The sequence below is a fragment of the Hylobates moloch genome, unplaced genomic scaffold, assembly GCF_009828535.3.
Source record: "Hylobates moloch isolate HMO894 unplaced genomic scaffold, HMol_V3 SCAFFOLD_24, whole genome shotgun sequence".
NCBI classification, from domain to species: Eukaryota; Metazoa; Chordata; class Mammalia; order Primates; family Hylobatidae; genus Hylobates; species Hylobates moloch.
In genome coordinates this window covers 15,252,342-15,269,441 of record NW_026652299.1, presented here as the reverse complement: position 1 = coordinate 15,269,441, position 17,100 = coordinate 15,252,342, and the positions used below count along the sequence as shown (strand labels likewise).

The window sequence follows — 17,100 nt, the reverse complement described above, 5'->3', positions numbered from 1 at the left end:
GTCAAGAGAGAGACCACAGAACAAAGGAAAAAGATTTATATTTTAGTACCTTTAGTATATTTGTCCACGTTCATAATGCTATGAAGAAATACCTGTGACTGGGTAATTTATAAAGAGAAAGAGGTTTAATGGACTCACAGTTTCACATGGAAAGGGAATGAGGAGCAAAAGCACATCTTACATGGCAGCAGATGAGGGTTTGTGCAGGGATATTACCCTTTATAAAACCATCAGATCTCATGAGACTTATTCACTATCATGAGAACAGCATGGGAAAACCCACTTCCATGATTTAATTACCTCCCATTGGGTCCCTCCCACAACACAGAGGACTATGGGAGCTATAATTCAAGATGAGATTTGGATGGGGACACAGCCAAACTGTATCATTCAGTATTACTTTTTCCTGCTTTTTGAACAAGGGGTCCCAAATTTGCATTTTGCACCAGGCCCCATAAGTTCTGTAGCTCACTCTGTACCCAGGTACAGATAGGTGGAATTCAGAGATTGATGCATTCATTGAGCAACATTGACTGAATACCTGATCTGTATATCGACAGTGCCAGGTGTACAAGATGCAAAATATGAAGGAGCTTCCCGGTTGCCAGAGACATAACTGCAGTCAGTTCTTAGAGATGTTGGGTCTTTGGGAGTCAAGCCCAAATAAGGGAGAAGGAGTGAATCCTCAGTTGTTCCTGGTGTTGGGAGGAGTCTAGAAAGAATGCAAACTCAGATTGCATCAGAGTATTTGAACTTGTAAGACATTTTATTATTTTTTAAATTATTTTTTATGTTTTTGGTGAGAACATGTGAAAATCTCTTTTGGCAATATTCAAGTATAAAATACATTGTTATTAACTGTAGTCACTATGTTATACAATAGATCTGTAAGACACTTTAGAAACTCTTTGTTAAGATGAAACCGAATAATTAGAAGTACCGTTGCAGAGACTGGAGGCTTTCCTATCCTCTATTCTATCCTCATAGGTTCATGAGGAATGTCCAGCAATTATCTTTATTCAGATTTGAGGTAGTGAATATATTCTACTGGTAAATATCAAAACTAGGGTTGAAACCCATGTCATCTGATTTCAAATGCTATTCCATTCCATTCCTATTTTCTATTCCACCTCAATCCTCAATTTGACAACTGTTTCTACTTTCCTGTTACTGATATTAAGAAGTTAGAAAATGATATAATATTTTGTAGAATATCTTGCTTTTTACTTCATAGCAAAACTTATGTAAGAGTTCTCTTACAGAGAAAATTCCAGCTGGGTTTGGTGGCTCACATCTGTAATCCCAGCATGTTGGGTGGTCAAGGAGGGTGGATTGCTTGAGCCCAGAGTTCAAGATCAGCCTGGGCAAAATGGTGAAACCCCTCCTCTACAAAAAATCCAAAAACTAGGTGGGTGTTGTGGGTCATGCTTGTAGTCCCAGCTACTACAGAGGCTGAGGTGGGAGAATCACCTGAGCCCAGGAAATTGAGACTGCCATGAGCCATGATTGCACCACTGGACTCCAGCCTGGGCAATAGAGTGAGACTCTATCTGTCTCTCAGATAAACAAAATAAATAAATGAAAGAAAAATTCTATTAGTGTATTTAAGCCACCCCGTCTGGGAAGTGAGGAGTGCCTCTGCCCGGCCGCCCCGTCTGGGAAGTGAGGAGCGCCTCTGCCCGGCCGCCCCGTCTGGGAAGTGAGGAGCGCCTCTGCCCGGCCACCCATCGTCTGGGAAGTGAGGAGCGCCTCTGCCCGGCCACCCATCGTCTGGGAGGTGAGGAGCGCCTCTGCCCGGCCATCCATCGTCTGGGAGGTGAGGAGCGCCTCTGCCCGGCCACCCATCGTCTGGGAAGTGAGGAGCGCCTCTGCCTGGCCGCCCCGTCTGGGAAGTGAGGAGCTCCTCTGCCCGGCCGCCCCGTCTGGGAAGTGAGGAGCGCCTCTGCCCGGCCGCCCCGTCTGGGAAGAAATGAGGAGCACCTCTGCCCGGCCGCCCCGTCTGGGAAGAAGTGAGGAGCACCTCTGCCCGGCCGCCCCATCTGGGAAGAAGTGAGGAGCGTCTCTGCCTGGCCGCCCGGTCTGGGAAGTGAGGAGCGCCTCTGCCCGACCGCCCTGTCTGGGAGGTATACCACGGAGGCCAGAAGCAATCTGGGGGCTGGACATGGTGGCTCACGCCTGTGGTCTCGGCACTCTGGGGGGCCGAGGCGGGTTGATCACTTCGGCCTAGGAGTTCGAGACCAGTCTGGCCAACATGGCGAAACATATGAAAAATACAACAGACAAACCAACCAACCAACTCAGTGACAACAAAACAGGTCTATCCTGGAGTCATACTCTAATTTTTTCTATTTTCCTCCCTTTCTGATCCTTTATCCCACTTTCTTTTTCTTCCTCTTCCTTCTCCTTCTTAGTCAAATAGAGGATTGAGTTATTATCACTGATCCATATAAAGTCCCTCTCTCATTTATTTTGATTCCCACTCCCCATTTCTATTCCCCGTCTTCCCATGTGCAACCTTCCTAATATGTTTGATACGCATCTTTTTGTTTGTATGTATTTTTAGAAAATGTTTATTGTTTTTGTGTGCAAAAAAAATTAATAAAAAAAAATAAAAAAAATAAGTAATAATTTGATTTAGAAAAACCAACTTCTCCCTAACCACTACCACCCTGACTGAGGAATGTCTGTGGTCTGGAGCCAGCCTTGTGGTGTGGAAAGAGCACAGGCTTTGCAGTCAGGCCTGGGTGGAATCTGATTCTGACTTTGAAGAGCCATATAGCCTAGTGACTGTCATTTGCCTCCTTGAGCCTCAGTTTCCTCATCTGTAAAATGGGGGCAGCAAGGACTGCCTCGTGGCGATATCAGAGGAAGGCTTAGTGAAATGAGGTTGTAGTGTACCCAATAGCTACTGGGTCCTCAGGGAATGCTGTTTCCTTCTTTTAAGAGACAAAACATCTTTTGCATCTTTTCTCTAATTCTCTTAAAGTTATTATGTGAAATTGCTTATTTTATTGGGTATTTTATCTGTTTTATCCCTAAAAATTTTATGTTACTTTAAACTTTCTATTAATCTATTGATATAGGGAGACAAAGATGATTCTTCAATTTCAGTATTTTCTTCTGTGTTCACTTTCCATCCCAATAGAGAAATCCCAGGATACTAAAAAATTGGGAGGAGGTATTAGAGTCATAGAGTTGAATAATTTTACAATTGAAAGGCACTTTGAAGATCATCATAATAGCTTACATATAGAAAGGGCTTTACTCTGGGCCAGGCACTGTCCTGGCACTTTCTATGTACCTTCTGTTAACTCTCACGAAGAGTCTTTGAGGGAAGTCTGTTATTGTCTCCATTTCACAGATAAGGAAACTGAGGGACAGAATTAAGTTATCCAAGGTCACCTTGGCTGGCCCAGAGACCACACCCTGATCACTATGCTAAACTGCCTTAATTATGCTGTGTTCCACATTTTTTTGTATTTTACAGATGATAAGCTGTGGCTGCAAAGAATAACTGACTTCCCAAGGTCATCTAGGTGCTTAAATGCCGGTTCAGGACTGGAACCCCAGGATCTTGACTGCCCAGTGCAAAGCTCTTTCTACTCCCCCTAGAATTACTGGCAGGACAGGCTCATGAGAGGGTCAAACTGGGAACCATCTGGGCTAGATAATATTTCTATTCCTGTGTCTTTCATTAAAGATGCATGATTTTTGTAATTCTTTCCTTTAACAGTAATTGCTGAAGGAAACTGGGCAGGAGGAGATAAGCCAGTATATCTGCCTGTTGAGCCTACAGTTAAAAATAATTGTAAGAGAACATGGTGATGCTTCAGATGCTGCAAGGTGGTGGGACATTTTCAAATCATAACTTATCACATTATTCAGTTCTAGTATAGAGGAAAAACCTATAGATGGAATGGAAAGAGAGTAGGAAAAGACAAGCCAAATGTTGTCCACTAGTTTCCTTCATAAAAAATACCTGACCGAAGGTAGAGGCCAATGAAATTTGGATCTAGAGGTTCACCAAAATTATTGACTACACTCTCACTTTCCCAGACGGAATTTGGTATGTACAATGAGATTAGTAAATCAGATTCATAACCTATCATGTAGCCTGAGAATGAAGAGAAAGCAAGGGGGCCAGCTGTAAGGGGCGATGCTATTGTGGTTGGGGAGCAGAACCTTTTGTCTGAGCTTCCTAGCTGCCAAATGAGAGGGAGGCATTTTCATTAATCAGAAGGGAAGGGGCATAGCAATGGTGATGAGGTGAGACAAAATTTATTTGAATGAAATTCAAAAGGTGGTTTCTCCCAAAGTAGCAGAACAGAACTTACATTAGTCAGGGTTCTCAAGAGAAACAGAACCTATCTATCTATCTATCTATCTATCTATCTATCTATCTATCTATCTATCATCTATCTATCTATCTATCTATCTATCTATCTATCTATCTATCTATCGAATCTGTCTACCAAATCTATCTAATCTAACCTATGGGTTTATCTACCTATCTAATATAATCTGTCTATATCTATCAAATCTATCTATTTAATCTATCTGTCTAATCTATCCTATTGGTGTACACACACACACATACACACACACACAAATATAAGGATACATTATTCCTTATAATAAATCTCTTTTGGTCTTCCTATCTATCTTTAAATAGATATTTATATTTAGAGTTAGAGATAAAATTAGATTGATTATACGAAATTGGCTTATGTGATTGTGGAGTCTGAGAAATTCCAAGACCTACAGCAGCAAGCTGGAGACCCAGGAGAACTGATGGTGTGGTTCCAGTTCAAACTCAAAGACTGAGAAGCAGGAGAGCTGAAGGTGTGTGTTTTAGTCTGAATCTTAGTCCAAAGGCTTCTGCCTTCTGATGTCTCAGCTCAAAGACAGTTATGCAGAGAGAGCAGATTCTTTCTTACTCAGCCTTTTCATTCTGTTCAGGCCTTCAACAGATTGGATGGGGCCTGCCCAGCTGGGAGGGCAATCTGCTTTACTCAGTCTACCAATTCAGATAATAAGCTCATCCAAAACACCCTCACAGACACACCTAGAATCATGTTTAGCCAAATATCAGAGCACCCTGTGGTCCAGTCAAGTTGACACATAAAATTAACCATCACAATCCTCTTCCTTTTCAAACATATCTTTCAAACATAACCTTAATTCAGGAGACAGATAAGAATCAGGATTCTGTACTAGTATCAATCTATGTAGTATCAAGAGTTCAAGTTGATAATTTACTTATTGTAAACAGCCAGTGAAGGAAAATGAGACTTTTGGTGGACACAAAAATATGGAATCTGGGGTTATGGAGGGCAGTTGCAATCTTACATCAGCCTCAGGGCCCAACCTTCAGCCTTGTGACTTAATTGCATGATACAGAAGTCTCACAGAGAAGTAGCTATGAAATGTAACTTTTTATGTGTGGCTTGCCTTGATATAGCAGAGTATGTTTCCATTAAACTCATTTGGAAGACGGAAAGAGAAACAGTAGGGGATGTTTGTTTCAAGGTTAAAGAAGTGATGATATGGGCTCATGTTTACTTATAAGCATCATAAAAAAGCACTGAGGACTTAAAACAAGCTGTAGAGAAACTCTACGTTGTCAGTCGTCATCATGCAGCTCTCTCAGTTGGATCTAGATCTGAAGAGATGAGCCTGGCTGGCCTGGTACTTGAGTGATGGACATGTGGACTGTAGCAGTCATATTGTTCCTCTGATGTGGTTTTCTAACCAAAGGGTTGGAATTTTTCAAAAAGCGCAATATAAAACAACACACTTTCTGGTTAGTAACATAGTTACTATTATTACTAGCTAACAGTTTACTACTATTCCTTACATGTGCTGGACACTTTCTTGAGTGGTGGACACCTTTTCTCACTCTCTGTCTCTACACACACATTTACATCCCCACACACAGACACACAGATATAGATGCTCTTTACTCCACAGTGGGGGGCCATGTCCTGATAAACCCATCATAAGTCAAAAATATCACAAGTCAAGACGCATTTAATGCCCTGATAAAACCGATAGCTTTAAAAATTGTTAAGTTGAACCATTCATGTCCAGATGCTCCTCAACTTATGATGGGTTACATCCTCCTTGTAAAGTTGAAAAATCTTAAGTCAAATCATTGTAAGTTGGGGACAAACTTTATGTAACAGTAAGACCTCTCAAATAATGTCATTTTGCTCAATGTTGTTTCATCATAACGTCGATGAGAAAAAAGAATCAATTCCTGCTGGGCCACTATCTGTGTGGATTCAGCACATTCTCCCCATGTCTGTGTGGGTTTTCTCTGGGGACTCCAATTTCTTTTCATATCCCCGAGCTGTGCACCTGGGGTGAATTGGTGTGTCTGCATTGTCCCAGCATCAGTGAATGTGGGTGTGTGAGGGTGCACCCTGCAATGGAACTGTGTCCTGTCCAGGGTTGCTTCTCGCCTGGCACCCTGAGCTGCTGGGATAGGCTCCAGCCACCCTTGGCCGTGAGATGGAATAAGAGGATAAATAATTATCTTACTTATTTTTACCAATCTTTCTTAAATGTCTGTACAGCTCCCATTTTTTCAATATTTAATATTAGAAGTGTTTTGGTCTTCATTAGGAAGTTTGGTGATGTTTTCATTCCTGGAAATATGCTGTAGGAACTTAACTCGTTTATATCAATTAGCTTGTGGTAAAATTGGTAAAGTTGCAGTTGCCAAAACCTATGGATGATCTTAAGAGAGGACTTAATGTATATTCATTTGCTAGGGCTGCTGTAATATGCAACAGAATACCACACACCTGGCGGGTTTAACAACAAAAACTTACTTTCTCACAGTTCTGGAGGCTGGAAGTCTGAGATCAAGGTGTCGGCAGGGTTGGTTCCTTGTGAGGGCCGTGGTGAAAGGATCTGTTCTAGTCTTCTCTCCTTGGTTTGTGGATGGCTATCGTCTCCTTGTGTCTTCACATTGTCTTCCCTCTGTACATATCTGTGTCCAGATTTTCTTTTCTTATAAGGACACCAAGTGTATTGAATTAGGGCCCATGCTAATCACTTCATTTTAACTTGATAACCTCTGCAAAGATCTTATCTCCAAATAAGGTTACCTTCTGAGGTACTGGGGGTTAGAATGTTAATATATGAATTTTGGGGGAACATAATTCAACCCATAACACATATATGATATGTGTGTGTATATATGTGTATTTGTGTGTATATACATATGTTTAGTATATATGCATACACATTTGTGCATGTGTGTATATGTATACATGTATACATATACACACATACACATAAACTCATTTAATCCTCAAAACAGCATTTGAGGTAGGTACTATAATTATTTGCCCTTCAAATACGATAAAAATTAGGCACAAAGAAGTTAAAGAACTTGGGCAGTGCCCCACAGCTACAAAGTTCTGGAGCTAATATCTGAACCCTGGAAACTGGCTCCCAAGATTGTGACAAGGTTCACAGAACAGTGAGCTTTCCTAGCAGCACATGGTAAGACATCAATAGAATGCAAAAGGTGAAAATCAGGGATTTAGTCTACCGAGTTTAGGTCATCTAGTTTTCTGAATATGTTGTGGCACTTCAGAAGCAAGATGTGGCTTGGAAAATCTCATCTGCTTGGGGTACTTACTAGAAGTCAGTTATGGCCTGACCCAAGCAGTAGCCCGTAGCCCATAGGGCATCTGCACTGACCTTCTACCTTGCTAGCCTGGGCTGCCAGATGCCTGTGCACTCAGAGTCAGCTGGCTGTCACGTACATACCCAACTCTAGGTATTTCCAAAAATAAATAAAAGCAATGCGGAGTCATTGTTGACCCAAAGTGTAAAGACTCCATTTGGGACATGGTGGCTGAGGTCATGGGATAAGAGAAGTGTGGCCTTCACTTGGTCCAGGTATGGGATCATAGACAGAGTTCCATGTTCTCTCCTTCCACCAGTGGGTGGCTCTTCCTTCAGAATATCATCAGGATGGCATGAAAGAAAGTGCAAGCCACTAGAGATATGACACTTCAGGCTACAGTCTGCTCCCCAATTGTCTTTCTAACCTTGGAGACGCTGTGTGACCTCACTGTGTTTCGGTTTCCTTATCTGCAAAGTGATACTTGTTGACTAAGTCGTTTGTCTGTTGAAGAGTCTTTGTTGAGGGCCATCCATGTGGTGGGCACTGCAGGGCACAGAAGTCTAAAACACAGAGTGTCTGGTGGTTAAGAGCATGGTCTTAGAGCCAGCCTTTTTAAGTTCAAATCTCAATATGGAAGCTGATGAGCTGCCACCTTGTTATTACGTTTATCTGTTATTACATTTATCTGTGCCTCAGTTTCCTTATCTGTAAAACAGAAATCCTAATAGTAACAACCTCATAGAGTTGTTACGAGGATTTAACAAGTTAATGTTTTAAAGATTTAGAGCCACGATTGGCACAAACATGCTATGTGTTTATTAAGTAACAATCTCTGGCTTTAAATAATTTACCCTGTTGTTAGGTTGAAAAGATGTATACCGGTGGAGCGAGACAAAATTGCTAAACCCAGACCATAATGTTCTAGGAAAGAGCATGAGGTGGCAGTCTGTAAGAGTCATGGGGACTCAAAGAACAGAGAGAAAAAGCCATTGGGTGTTCACTGTGTGCCAGGCACCGAACTAAGGACTGTGCATGCGTTTTCTCTTATTCTTCAAACAGTCTTTGGGTAATGGTCAATATTGTCTTCCCCATTTTACAACTGAGAAAACTGAGACTTTAGAGAGGTCAAGTGTGTCACTCAACCTTCTGAGTGGCAAAGCTGGGATTTAGGGTCTCTGAGTCCAGGAGGAAGGGGGTGGGGTAGGTGGAGGCTGAGTGCCCCAGGTTGTGGCAGGCACCTGTGTGGCCAGACACTGATGGCTGGACTGTGGGGTCTGGACATGCTCCTGCATTTTAAAGAGTCCTGAGCCAGATGCTCACATTGCCTCGTTTTGAAATCCCCTTTAGACTGAGGGGTCCTCAGCAGGTCTCACTGTATTGCTACTGGGATTGTGCTCATTGCTGCAGCAATAATCCAGTGTCAATATTTTATGCAGTGATTTGATTAGACTTTGTTCCTGAGGCTTTAAAAGAAGAGCATATTTTTAACAAATAAGTGTTTTAGCTTGGTGTTATTAACCACACTTGATGCAGATAAGGCTTTCCTTGAAGAGTAAAAGAATCATGCTCTGTGTTCATGAATTTCTGAAGTCAATTACATTTTCATTAATTGGTTTTGCTTCCCCTTCTTTTGGCCTTCTCTTAACATAGAAAATAAAATCTGGGGTTAGGCTTCTCTTGCTGATGGATGGCACCCAGGGGCAATACAAGCACTTTTCAGTCATCTACTTTGTTTTTCCAGAAGTCTCTGAGCAGCCATTACATAAGTCTAAGGGACTCAGGGTCAACTTTTATTTGTGGGACAGATTCTTTACGTTTATTTCACCTGAAAATCTAACCCAGAGGTAATGTTTCAGGATATTGACTTTTAAACACTATGCTTCTTTTCCATGCCTAACAATAAAAACTACCCCTGCAATTATTATTATTATTTTTTAAGACAGAGTTTTGCTCTTGTTGCCCAGGCTGGAGGGCAGTGGCGTGAACTCGGCTCACTGCAACCTCCACCTCCTGGGTTCAAGTGATTCTCCTGCCTCTGCCTCCCAAGTAGCTGGAATTACAGGCACCTACCACCATGCCCGGCTAATTTTTGTGTTTTTAGTAGAGATGGGGTTTCACCATGTTGGCCAGGCTGGTCTTGAACTCCTGACCTCAGGTGATCCGCCTGCCTCGGTCTCCCAAAGTGCTGGGATTACAGGTGTGAGCCACCATGCCTGTCCACCCCTACAATTATAATCACAGTTACTGAACGTTTAACACATTCCGGGGACCCTATTAAGGAGTTCTCATGTATAATCTCACCTAATTCTTCTAGTAACCGTGTGAGCTAGATGGTGTGTTAATCTCTATTTGGCAGATGAGGAGACTGTGGTTTAAAGTAGTTAGGTACCAGGCACAGGGTCACACGACCAGTGGCTGGTTGAAATGGAATTCCAACCCCATCCTTCTGCCTTAGGAATCAAATTCCTAAATCTGTAAATGCAGCTCTAGCAGCAAGCGGGGCTTACCTTCTGGAACAATTCATGTAACACAATGTTGTATGTTTGGGGTTCCAAAGCAAAGGAGGTGGGGCCATCTCAGCTCAGAGACTTTGGAACATCCACCACAATGCCCAGAACCAGCACCAAGGCACAGTGGTGTATCATGTGACCTGACTGGCCAAATGGCCAGCAAATGAAGCTGGGAGCTTTTAGTGCGTCACAGCTGGAGGAATCACCTGAAACCATCAGTTCTTACACACACTGCCTTCCTGCTCAGTTACCTTTCCCAGGTGTGAGTTGATCCAAGTGGAGTGGTGGTCATCTGGTCCCTCTTTGTCTGGGCTTTCCCTGTTTTAGTGCTGCGTGTCTTACTCCCTAGGAAACTCCTCAGTCCTGTGCAAATTGGGAATGTTTACTTTTCCTCTAAGAGAGAGTTCAAAATCACTAGTCTGGGGTTCTACCTCTTGTTATCAATCCAACCTCCTGCTTTTCCTTGTTGCACACTGTGTCAATGCTGGCCAGCTGGCTAGGGCTGCCCACTGAGAAGACTTCCTCTTTGATCAAACTCTAGCCAGGCTCCTCTGAGCCCCCTTCTCAACCAGGCCTCAACCTTGGTCTATAAAGACTTGACAGACACTAAGAGTTTCTGACAGGTCAAGGCTGCATCCCTAGGGTGACTCTATTCCCCCTTAAAAAACTCAAGGCTGCCAAAAGGATTTATGTTTGTTCTAGCCGACACCCAAAGATATGGCCCCTGTCTCCCAGCCTCTGTGGGAGGCTAGGAGACTAATTCTGATAGTGCCAGTTAGCATACCCAGATGGGTTTCACATGGACTTAGCTCCCCTTCCCCCTTTTTGTAATTTTTAACTTCCCTGACTCTGCTGAGTCCCTGCTCAAACTCCTCCCTATTCCTTCCTGCTCTCTTCAAAACTCCCAGTCACCTCTGCACAAATTGAAGTTGTGTTCAATTCATGCTGTACTTTTTCCTATTGGAATAATATATTACTGATTAAAATCTGTCCTTACTACTCTCACCAGTGTCCAGCTTTACATTCTTCAAGTGTTGCCCCCAGTGCCTGCCTCCATTGTCCCCACCCCACAACATGCACATAGGATCTAGATTCTAAGGTCCTGCTTCATCCCCATGGGTCTGCAGTGCCTGCTCCACCTCTGTTCATCCCATTCCAGCTCTTGATGACCTTTGACTTCCTGCGGCATTTGTGTTTGGCATGTCTCTCTGGGAAAAAAAGATATGCCATGTCATATTGCTTTCTCTGCAGACATTCTATTTCTGCACCTAGTTTTGGGTCTCTTGAGGGCAAGAACAATGTCTTGCAGCTCTTTGTATATGCAAGGCCTCAAGAAGGCTTGAACAACAGCAACCAAACTGTGTGTTGTCAGTGATGGCTTAGACCAGGTGATTATCCAGTTCTTGCATTACCTACCTTCCTTTAGAAAACAAGGGCTCCATTTTTTCAGGAACTGTCAGCTCACAGGAAGAGATACAGATACACACACACACACACACACACACACACACACACACACAATCACAGAGGTATTATATATATATTATATATATATCTCCTATGTGCATTGTGTGTGTGTGTGTATATATACGTGTACGTATATATACACGTGTATATACCTGTATATACACGTGTATATATACACGTGTATATACGTGTATATATACACGTGTATATACGTGTATATATACCTGTATATACACGTGTATATACATATATATACACATATACGTATATACATGTGTATATAAATATAAAAAATGGGACCTTAGAAGGGAGATCCTATGTGCATGTTGAGGCATGGGGGTGATGGAGGCAGGCAATGGAGGCAACACATGCAGAATATAAAGCTGGACACAGGTGAAAGTGGACAGATTTTAATGGGTGGTTAGCATAATGAAGTAGCTAAGAGCACAGTCTTTGTAGTTACATTGGCCTGGAATTTCATGCTCCGTAGCTCATCTTTTTAAAAAAAATCATAGATGAGTTTACTTCCCTTCTCTGAGCCTCATTTCACCAACTCTAGAATGAGTATATCACGTTCTTCAGTGGGTGGTGGTAGTTGTGAGGATTAAATGTCACGATAGTACCTGCCACATGGGAAATACCAGTAAATGGAATCAATGTAGAACATCCACCTAACCACACAAAACATAACTGGGATAGACAGTTACAAATATGTGAAATTGGAAGGAAGAAAAGGAAAGGAAAGGGGTGAAAGAGAAGCTGGAGCAATTAAAGTCTTTAGAACTTAGGTCAGGGAATCTGGAAAGACTTGGAAGATTAGGTTGGAAAAGGAAAAGGAAAATTGTCTTTAATTTATTGGGCTTCTATTTTGTGCACTAGATATTTTGCATACTGTGCTTCTTTTGCATATTGCGCTTCATTGAATTCTCAGAACAATGCTGTAAGATATGGTATTCATCCCGTAATTTGCAGATATTGACACTTTTGTGTGGTCACAGAATTATTAAGGGGTAGAGCTGAGAAGGACCCAAGGCTCTCTCATTCCAGAGCCCTGTTTTCCTCATTTGGCTAACTTCCCTCCCTCACCCAATTACAAGTGTGCGAGTACATTAAAAACTTTGAGCTTTCTTTTCAGCTCCAAAACAATTGCTCTATCTTCTCTGATTAAAAAATCTGAATGGGGCTGGGTTAAGACACTGGCTTCACCCAGGAAGCCCCTCTAACCTACTTTGAATATATTGGCTTGTGCAAATCAAAGATATATTTGACTGTAAGGAACAGAAATCCCACTTAAAGTAGTTTAAACAATGAGGAAATTTACTTTTCCTTGTAATGGAAGAAAGGAATTAAGGAAGCTTCCAGGCACAGTACCTTAATCCCCTGGGCTATGGCTTTGTTTCTCTGCCAGTCTTTGAATTCCCCCATAGGCCTTATGCAAATGTGGGCTTTGTCCTAAAGGGGGCTGCCCTCAGGATTTCAAGAGGACTGCTATTAGCAAACAGCTGGAACAAGAGGCTGCTTCAGTCTATGTGAGTGGAAGAAAAATCTCTCCCTCACTCACGGACCAAATATTCATTTTCTTCAGTCTGATTGGGCCAGTTTGTTTGTAAGTCCAATCCTGGACCAATAGCAATCAACAAGGGGAGCGCTCTGTACTAACTGGCTCAAGCCAGAGTTCCTAAACCAATCAGGGGAAAAAAGGATAGGATTATTGTGATAGGCTGATGCTAATCAGGACTCATTTCTGTAGTCAGGACTGTACATAGACTAGTGTGAAGAGAAGCAAAATTCTAAATATGTCACATCTAGTACAGTATGGACATGACCAATCAGAATGAATACTAGCCTGAAACAACCAGTAAGTCTGTTGTGAATTAGCTGATTATCAATCCTGAATATTTAACCACAATGTGGGTTTTCATAAGGAGGAAGAAAGAAGAATGGTTCCTGGATAGGCATCCAACAGTGCCTGCTAGGTCTTTACGTGTCTACCTGAGTATTAGGCTTAATGGACAGCTAAGATATTCTAGTCTGACAGCTCAGTGTCTGTGGCCACAGTGATTAGGCAATCTTTATTTGTAACTTGCCCTTATGTTAGTCTCATGTGAAAGGTGAGCCTACATTTCACCTGACCCACTCAACACCAACTTCCTCCTATGTATAGGGATGTCATAGCAAGTTAATTCAAGTTACATCTCCGTTGATGGAAAGGGCAAAACACATAGGCAAAGCAAGTAAACCTAGGCCTTGCCTAGAGTGATCTCCCACACCAAATAAAAGTTTTAAGAAGTCCCTATACTGTCTTTTCTTTGGTTTACTCAGTCCTTACAAATCCTAATTGGGAGCATAGGCAGCTTAAGCCAGTGGAAGGTCTGATTACAGAAGATTTTAAGAGATGTGCAGCATCACTTTCAAATGCAGGCAGTAACCCAAATTAGATTATAGAGGGATATCTTGTAAAGTCCCTAATATTTATAGATAAGAATGATTAATTATGAGCTTATCGATTATTTGCATTTAATTCTTTGCTTTGAAAGTGTTTATGGTGGCTTAATACTAGTGTGTTCTGCCAACTACTTTAACCTTTCCCCAGAAATCTTGTTTGCACTAATGATTTGGACTATCAATGCCAAGTCTGAAATAATAGGGTTTTGGCCTATTCCTGATTTTGCAAGGAAGACTGAAATCTTATGTGTTCATGAAGTTAGTCTTTCATTGGACACACAAAAGACTGGTCTTTGAGTGCTATTGTTTGGGAAGTCACCTGGAAAGGTGAGGATTTTTTTTTTATATTATAATTATTTTTGAAGGGGAAATGTCAAAATTTGATCTTTAAGATATATATTTTTATTTTTCAATTGACAAGTATAATTTATGTGTTTATGATGTACAACGTGATGTTTTGATATATATGTATACATCATGGAAAGGCTAAATTAAGCTATTTAATATATGCATTACTTCACGTGTTTATTTTTTGTGTTGAGAACACTTATGTACTCTCTTAGCAATTTTCAAGTACATACACAACATATTGTTATTAACTGTAGTCGTGATGTATGATAGATCTCTTGAATTTGTTTGTCTTGTATAACAAAATTTTGTGTCTTTGACTAACATTTCTCCAATCCTCCCAACCCCCAGCCTCTGGTAACCTCCACTTTCCTGTTTCCTTGAGTTTAACTCTTTTACATTCCACATGAGTGGTATCATGCAGTACTATTCCAAACTACAGGATTTCCTTTGTTTTTAAAGGCTGTATAGTATCTTATTGTGTATATATACCACATCGTCTTTGTCTTTGTCCAACCAGTGTCCATTTGTCCGTTGATGGACACTGGTTGGTTCCATAGCTTGGCTAATGTGAATAGTGCTACAATAAACATGGGAATACAGATATCTCTTTAACATACTGATGTCATATCCTTAGGATATATACCCACTAGTGGGCTTGCTGGATCATATGGTAGTTCTATTTTTAATTATTCTGAGAAATCTTCATACCATTTTCCATAATGGCTGTGTTAATTTACATTCCCACTAATGGCATCAGCATATAAAGGTTCCCTCCTCCCTACATACTTCCCTACACTTGTTATCTTTTGTCTTTTTAACAATAGCCATTCTAACAGGTGTGAGGTAATAGTTCATTATGGTTTTAGTTTGCATTTTCCTGGTGATTAGTGATATTAAACATTTTTTCATATACCTATTGACCACTTGTATATCTTCTTTTCAGAAATGTCTACTCAGGTCCCCATTTTAAAATCAGGTTGTTTTCTTACTGTTGAGTTGTTTGAGTGCCTTATATATTTTGATTATTACTCTATTATCAGATGGGTGGTTTGCAAATATTCTCTCCCATTCTGTAGGTTGTCTCTTCTCTCTGTTGATTGTTTCCTTTGCTGTGTAGAAGGTTTTTAGTTTGATGTAATTCTGTTTGTCTATTTTTGCTTTTGTTGCCTGTGTTTTTGTGGTCATATTCAAAAAAATCTTTGCCCAGGTGTGTCGTGGAGCTTTATACCCTTGCCTCTGAGATACATTAAATGAACACACAGAAGAGCAGTTAGCACAATCTGAATGTAAACAGTGAACTCGGTCAGGAGAAATAAGTATCCTCAAGGCTGACAGTGTGGCCAAGTGGGAGGAGTGCTGAAATACATGGAAACCTGGGTTCTGTTCCTTGTTTTGCACTGGTTAGCCATGTGACCTTGAACAAGTCACATAGCTTTTCTGGGCTTTAGCCCAGTCTTAGTGTTCTCACTAGACCAGCAGTGGCAAACATACATGCCCACAGGGACAATATGGAAAATACATGTGAATAAAAAGGCCTGGGAAGGAAACAACAATGAAACAGGCAACAAAACCCCAGCTTCAATATGAGACTAAGGGGCTATAGGGAATGGTGGGGTATGTGGCAGAGCACAGCTCATTCAGAGTGGGAATTCCACTGAAACTGAACACAACCCTTATGTGGCCAGATCTGATTTTTCTTTTAAAGAGAAGCCAAAAAATCCAGATTTTTATGTGAAATGTATTAGTTGTTAAATATTGGGTGAAACAATAAACCCTATGTAGACCAACACCCTGTGAACAAAATGACATTTTTTTCCTGGGCTGAATTCAGCTTGGGGTTGCTAATTTGCAACCTCTAGACAAGATGAACTGAGAAATCTGTTTTAGGTACAGAATGCTGTGGCCCTGTGAGTTTAAGGCGAATGTCTCCTTGAAGTCACACCATCTTAGAGTTGAAAGAGGTCTTAGCAGGTGTCTGATTTGTCTCTCAGACACCTCTCACACCATCCCTGACATTTGTTGTTTAACCTCTGGTAGCTGTTCCACAGGATGGACTTCTCTGCTGCAGGAATGGACTCTGCTGCAGGAAGCTCTTTCTTGTATTGGGAAGAAACCCCTTGGCCAACAACTTCTCTTATTGATCCTAATTCTGTCATCTGGAGCAATACAGAATACATCTTTGGTCTCTTGGGGCTTTAGATGTGGACAGGCCTGTTCCTATTCCCCTCACACAAGCCCAAGAACACTTTCCTGGGGACAGTCAGGACTTGGAAAGGACTTAGAACCCAGAAACTTGGGTGAGCTATAGAAAGTTTCCTAAATGAGAAGTCAAACAAAATCCCTTCCACCATTACTTCATGCCATGGGGGAACAAAACTTTGGGTTATTTCTGATGGAGCCAAATTTCCCTCACCTGGGGGAAAGGGGAGGAAGCTGGGCAGTGTGGACGGCAGATTTACAGCTAGCCTGTTGGGAGGCGTGAGGGAAGCTGGGCTGGACATGCCCCCTTCTGAGGGTCACCACTGGTGGATCTTTGTTCTCTAGGACAAGTCAAACTGGGAGAGTCTTTTTGTCTCAGAAAGGTAGCTCTGTGACTGTGTCCACCTCTCACCTCAAGTATAACCTTAGAACACTTCCTCCTCACACAGGACAGAGCCTGCAATCACTTTCTCCTACTCAGTG

At 41.7% G+C, this 17,100-nt stretch overlaps 1 pseudogene; it reads left to right on the top strand.

Moving 5' to 3' along the window:
• The window catches only part of LOC116463031 (structural maintenance of chromosomes protein 4-like), a 57,202-nt pseudogene that overhangs the window by 9,206 nt on the left and 30,896 nt on the right, over window positions 1–17,100 (top strand).